Below are 4,879 nucleotides of genomic sequence, written 5' to 3' on the forward strand. Positions count from 1 at the left end.
ACCTTAAATTGCTCCAGTAAGAATTACCCAGCTGTAATAGTAAATAATTGTAACCTTAGCACTGTAAGTTGCTTTGGAGAAAAGCATCAGCTGAATTAATAAATGTAAATGATGCTGCAAAGCATGTGCTCGTATAGCACAAGGTACAGAAGCAGATGGGTTTGAGACCCTTCCTGACTGCGGGAGGGATTCACTCGTGGACTTGTTCCTCTAAAGCAGGTCGAGTCGGACGGCAGGCTGGCACGCGCACGCCTGAGCAGGCGACCGAAACAATTCAGCTGTGGATGAAATTTGGCAAAATCAGATGAGGCGCAGAATGTCGGCTTGCTGACGGAAATGCGGGCCAGATGTTACCAGCGGTGATTTTAGACCCGCCGTTATTTACTTACTTATTTATTTATTTATTTCCCGCTGCGCATAAGGGTATAATCTGCTTTCGGGCCGAGATGCGTTGTCTTACGCCGAGATGAAGCGCAGCTGGAGAGCGCTTACATGTGCACAGTCAGCTAAATCGATAAGAGGCTTTGCCTTCATTAAATCTCCATTTCTGTTATGATTTCTAGACGTCCGTCGCCCCGCACCCCCCACGCTCCTCTCCTTGCCGGGTTCCGTTGCCGCGCAGATGGTGAGACGGCACAGCGTCGGCTGCCGGGCCGCCGGTAATGGCCTAAGACTTGAAGTTGGGCGTTGAGGGAAACGAGCAGGAAACCATCCGCCGGGTTTAACTGGAAATTGGAGCCCCCTCAAATTAACACATCATTAATACGAGTCCAATATAATTCTGATTATTCGGCTAATACCGTTTCCAAGGTGTTTCACACTTAGATAACGAACTGTACACTACTTTACCCATTTGTACTGTTAGGTCATTTTTACCATATCAGATCAAGGGTACTACAGCAGGAGTAGGGTTTCAAGCCATAAGCCTTCAGGTTAGAAGACAATCGCTCTAACTTCTGTGTCACCTTCTGGTCCTAATGTTGACACCGAGAGCAGTGGTGTGTCTTTCTCATTTTGGTCCCGACCCGTGTGTGTGTGTGTGTGTGTCTGCCTCACGTGTTTCTGCACTGCTGAGTCTACATTCCTTCCCAGGGATGCCTAGATAGGTCGGTAGATCAGAACTCATCAGCATCCTCCCCCCGACGGCCCCGGAGCCAATGCCCACCCCGGTGCGGCGCAGATGAGGGCCCCAACCATCAGGGGAAGACAAGCAGCGACTCGCAGGCCAGAACGAGTCAACGTTTCATCACAGGAAGGCGGCGGCAGGCAGCGCTCACCTCCAGGCCAAAGTGTGACAATCCCACCCAGTGTGACGGTCACACAATCTTCTACGCTTCTCTTCATTGCACATTGTTTGTATTTACTGCTCTGGCACTTTTTTCCAAAGCAACTGATTGCTTTATGTTCTTATGTTGAGCTACTTACACTGATTTACCCATTTATCCAGCGGGGTAATTTTTACTATCAGTTCAGGGTAAGGACCTCGATTGCGAGCGTTGCAGATGGAGTACGCATCCAAACCGGGGTCCTTGGAGTGCGCGGCGGCAGCAGCAGCTCTAACTGCTGCGCCCCCCGCTGGCTCCGAAGGAGAGGTGTGGTACCTCCTCAGGATCGTCCTCCTTTCGCCGTATGACTTTTGTGCGCTTGAAGCGCTCTGTGTTTGTTTTTTTCCGCTGAGGAGCAGAAGCCGGAAACGGGCGGACGTTTTAGGGGAGAGAACTTGAGGAGGCGTCGTTGTCCGACTCGTCTCACCCACCTGCTCGCTTCCGAAGCATTCCGTCGCACGAGGAGCCCCGCCCCCGAACGCCCAAGAGAAATCCCTTTAGAAAGCGCTGCGGCGCATCGGCGGGCACACATCGGTGCCCTTGGATCAGTCGTGAAAGACGGCGGCCGCGGGGAGCGACTGTGTGCCGAGGCTGATAAGGGCCCCATTCTCGACGGCAGGGAAGGGCCACGGGAGCCTCGCGCTCCGCTTTAAGCGCTTTATCTCTTCGTTTATTTATCCGCTCGTTGCTGCTTGTGTGACGGGGGGGCGAGCCCAGGGGCTCGCGAACGGGGCGCATCTGCGTCCCGGCCCAATGCACGGATGCCCTGAGGCCTCCGAGACCCGGGGCTCATTGGGCAGGGCGGAGGGACAAGGTCAGCTAATCCTGTCGCCAGCATGAGGAGCGGTGAACAGAAACGCTGAATAGCTTTGGCGCAGCAGTTGCTCTTTCGTGGGGTGTTCGTCATCAACGTTTATGTTCATTCGTTCATCTGAAGCTTTTCTCCAAAGCAACTTACGGTGTTCATCCATTTACAGCAATTTACCCATTTACAGAGCCATGTAATTTTACTCTCTTAGTTCAGGGTAGGTACCTCGCTCAGGGGTACTAGAGCCGGAGGTGGGATTTGAACCTGCAACTTTTGGGTCCAAGGGCAGCTGGTCTAATCACTTCAGTGCACTTCCAGCTGACCCTCCTCCCTACCAAACACGCACTTTAGGCATCAATTGTCTCGGCCCGCGTCTCGCTGTTTCTGGCTGCACCATTTTCCCAGCATGCTCTCTGTTGCGTAACCAGCCATCTGGCTGCTGTTTATAATTTTATAACATATAAATTTTATAGACACCAGGCAGAGTATTTCCTCTGAAAAAGAGAGAAGAGTCGCGCCGTGCAATAATATTAATTTCTGCTGAAAAGCGAACGAATAAATGAACAAGGTACTTAAGCAGCTGTACAATCGGTGTAATTGTCGGCGATGAAGTTCACTTTGCGTGAAAGTCTGCCAAGCAGCTGGAATATTAAACATAACAGTTGTGATAACTATGTTAGCAGCAGAACCCGTGTGATTCCGTTCCCTTCAAAGACGTACGAGGACAGGAGGACTATGTTGGCCTTTGCGTTTTAGAATTATCCATTTTATTAATGTTCACGTTGCCTCCGCAAACTGCTGCTCAAAGCTCATTGTTGATCAGTTCATCTCCGCTCTATGCCGAGGGACACCGGACACGAGCTGTGAACACCGTGCGGGTGAGTTGAACTGAGGACGTCCAACACAGTTCTGTTTAGTTGCTCTTTACTGCCATCTGTCAGCCGGGCAGGTAAACACAGGCGATGTTCACGTTCGAAGCTGGAAATGTTGAAAATCTGTATCCTGACTGATGTGGGGGTGCGGTGGTGCAGTGGGTTGGACCGCAGTCCTGCTCTCTGGTGGGTCTGGGGTTCGAGTCCCGCTTGGGGTGCCTTGCGACGGACTGGCGTCCCGTCCTGGGTGTGTCCCCTCCCCCTCCGGCCTTACGCCCTGTGTTACCGGGTAGGCTCCGGTTCCCCGTGACCCCGTATGGGACGAGCGGTTCTGAAAATGTGTGTGTGTGTGTGTGTGTGTGTATCCTGACCGATACGAGGAGGCAGCGCATTTAGACGCGCGTGTGACTCGCTCCACCAGCCGGGTTCGAAGAGCAGCGCAGGTGTTCGGCAAACCCTGGCGTGTTAAATGGATCAAACTGTCAATATAAGAAAGCCGCGACTAACGGAAGTGCCTATTAAGCAAAGCAAGTTTCTTAAAAAAAACTGAAAACAATCAATATGCAGACATGTCGGCTTCAGAGCTTCAGAAGCGCTGCTTCTGTGAATATTCAACGCGCGCTTGGTAGGAATCAGAAAAGGCCCAACATGAATATGAGGGTTTGTTGGAAAGAATGTCTTTGAATTTTATTGATGACACAATGTTTCTGTTGTTTATAAAATGTATGATGTTCTTTTTAAAAAGGCAGAAAACGAGTTCATGCATTGGTCCCTTTTTTCTTTATTTTGATGGCAGATATCAAACTGCATAATGTTTAATAATCGTTCGCCCAGAAAGCAACTTGGCAAATACGACGACCCCGGCAAATGCCTTTGAAAGTCCGAGTGTAATGAGGCGCTGTGGATGTGACCGCTGAGGGCCTGCGTGCGCTCCAGGGTTCTGCGCGTCACACCCACTTACCTCTTGGTGAAGCCAGAAAGGCCTCTCTGTGTTCCCGGACCCAGGTTCCGCAGTCTGCCCCCTGATGCATGCTGGGAACCGCTTCACTGACCCCGCGGTCGGATACGATCGCTCGGACTGGGACCGCACTCGCGTGTCCCCAGCGCGGTCCAGCGCTCGTAACCCTTCCGCTGTAGCTGTTTCGCTGTTGTTATTATTTTGGATTTGATATATTAAACTAATATATCCCCAGTTATAGAGCCGCAAATAATGTATTGTATAATAATATATCTTTTATTCATATATATTATATTTATATTTATTTCTAATGTATCTGATGAGGTTTTTCCTTTTGCCGTGTTTAATTAGGTTTTAGCTAACACTTTACTGTCGGAGTACGTTTGCACACACAGGGAATCTGACAAATTCTAATGCAAAAGGTCAACAAACAGAGACATTAGAGAAGATTAAAATAACTGAGTTTGCACAGTGGAAGCGTGTTTGAATAAAATGTATTAAATGTTACGCAAGAAGTGTAATTATTCAGAAGGACAAGTGTGATCATATCTGAAGTGCGCGAGAAGAGGGGGGGAAACGGCAGGGGGACTTGGCGTAGTAGGAAACGTTACAATTACTATGGTATGTCATGTGTAAAATAGTAATGGTCATGGCACACGTGGACAAAGCCGGTCTCTCGGGGAAATACGGCTCATATTGAGAGTTTATAATTAGCAGCTCAGCAAACATGAGGAATGAACCGCGGTAACCCGAGCAAGCGGGGGCGGGAGGGGGACCTCAACGGATCTTCCCCACCCCCCAGGGGCCGCGAAGCCTGTTCCCCCCGCAGGGCTCTCTGCCTCTTTGTTGCGCTGCCTGTTTTTCCGCCACATTCATCCGCCAGTCGCTTTCGGGAGGAGGGAGAAAAGCAGGAAGC

This window comes from Scleropages formosus, chromosome 5 (assembly GCF_900964775.1).
Source record: "Scleropages formosus chromosome 5, fSclFor1.1, whole genome shotgun sequence".
NCBI lineage: Eukaryota > Metazoa > Chordata > Actinopteri > Osteoglossiformes > Osteoglossidae > Scleropages > Scleropages formosus.